This window comes from Eulemur rufifrons, chromosome 28, assembly GCF_041146395.1.
Source record: "Eulemur rufifrons isolate Redbay chromosome 28, OSU_ERuf_1, whole genome shotgun sequence".
NCBI lineage: Eukaryota > Metazoa > Chordata > Mammalia > Primates > Lemuridae > Eulemur > Eulemur rufifrons.
Window position 1 is genome coordinate 40,617,812 of NC_091010.1, and position 1,755 is coordinate 40,619,566.

The 1,755-nt window shown below is 40.3% G+C and overlaps 1 pseudogene; it reads right to left on the reverse strand.

Annotated features, from left to right (window-relative positions):
- Positions 1–836: 836 nt before the first annotated feature.
- On the reverse strand, positions 837–1,016 carry LOC138376140 (small ribosomal subunit protein eS27-like; annotated as a pseudogene).
- Positions 1,017–1,755: the final 739 nt, after the last annotated feature.

The window sequence follows — 1,755 nt, forward strand, 5'->3', positions numbered from 1 at the left end:
ACCACCTCCGACTGTGTGAGCCGGGGCCAGATTCTTCCCAGCTCTGTGCCTCAGTGGCCGCGGATGTGAGGCTAATCCTGCCTCCAAGGGTCTTTGTGAGGATTAAATGACTGAATACTTTCTAAGTACTCTGGGACACTTTAAATAGCATTGTGATTTTCTGTTACATTAAATTAAATTAAAGAGCTGGTAGAATACTACTTGTAAGCCATTGGATGTGAGGCGTGTGTGTGTGTGTGTGTGTGTGTGTGTTTCCAGACATTTTTTAAGTCAAATCCCAGGCAGCATATTCTATCACCCATAAATATTTCAATATATGCCTGTAACAGAAAAGGCCTAAAGTCACAAAAAAAACAAAACCCACCCATAGACAATGCCGTTATCACATATACATAATTAATAATTTCTAAATATCACTGATGTCAGTCCATTTTCAAATTTCCTTTACTATCTCAATTACTTTTTATTTTTGGTATCAAAAATATGTTGATTGAGATGGTTTCCTACTTATCTTTTTGAGACAGTGTTTTGCTCTTTCATGCCAGAGTGCAGTGGCATCACCATAGCTAACTGCAAACTCCAATTCCTGGGCTCAAGTGATCCTGCCTCCTTCTGCCTCAGCCGGAGTAGCTGGGAGTATAGGCGTGTGCCACCATGCCCAGCTAATTTTTCTATTTTTTGTAGAGATGGGGTCTTGCTTTTGCTCAGGCTGGTCTCGAACTCCTGGCTTCAAGTAAGCCTTCCATCTCGGCCTCCCAAAGTGCTAAAATTACAGGTGTGAGCCGCTGCCCCCGACCCCCTGTCTCCACTCATCTTGACTCAGGGTGCTTTTAGCGCTACTTCTGTCTGAAGGAGCATCCTCTGTGAGCCTTGCTTTTCCTTCTGCAGACTGGCCGAGCACAGTGGTGCAGTCAACACACAAAACTACCATTTGTGCATGGTTAAAGACCCAGGTGAGTGTGTAGCATCCTGGGCGTTTCACATCCATGAAGCAGGAACTGTGGCTTTGCCCTGGGTGCTTGTTGGGTTTGCCCTTCTCTTTTGGAGAGAGATGAAGGCAACCTTCTTTGAGAGGCATGTTCTAGTGGAGAGAGCTTCATTGCTGGAAAGCTCAATTACTTTTTATAGTTGGTTTTCAAATCAGAATCAAAACAAAGTCCACAAATAGTATTTATATTATATTTTACCTTGCTTTTAATCTACAATGTTCATCTCTTTTATCGCTGACCTTTTTAATGAACCATTTGTCCTATAAAGTTTTCTGCCTTCCAGATTTGGCTCATTGCTTTCCTATCGTGATCCTTAAATTTATTCACTTATCGTCTGTGTTTCCTCCCAAACTGGTCAATTAGCTCCAGATTCTTAATTAATTTTTTTTTTTTTTTTGCAAAAATACTTCAAAGGTAGTGCTGAGTTATGTCAGAAGGGGCATCATGTCTTGTTGTTTTATTTTTGGTGATTGATCAGTGGGCTCAGATATTGCCAACCTGATCTCTCCTTTTAAAGTTCCTTAAAAACATTCTGCCATCGATGAGTGTTGCCCGGATCAATCATTTATTAATACTTAGAACTTACAAAATGGGCATTTTCTAATTCTATCAACAAAATGTGTGTGTGTGTGTGTGTGTGTGTGTGTGTTTTCACATTTACTATGGTTTATATCAGATGTAGGGAACTTTTTCATGTTGGAAGGCCACATTAATTTAGCTGTAATCAAATAAGGCCAAATTCAAGAAACTTCAGTTAGATATAGTT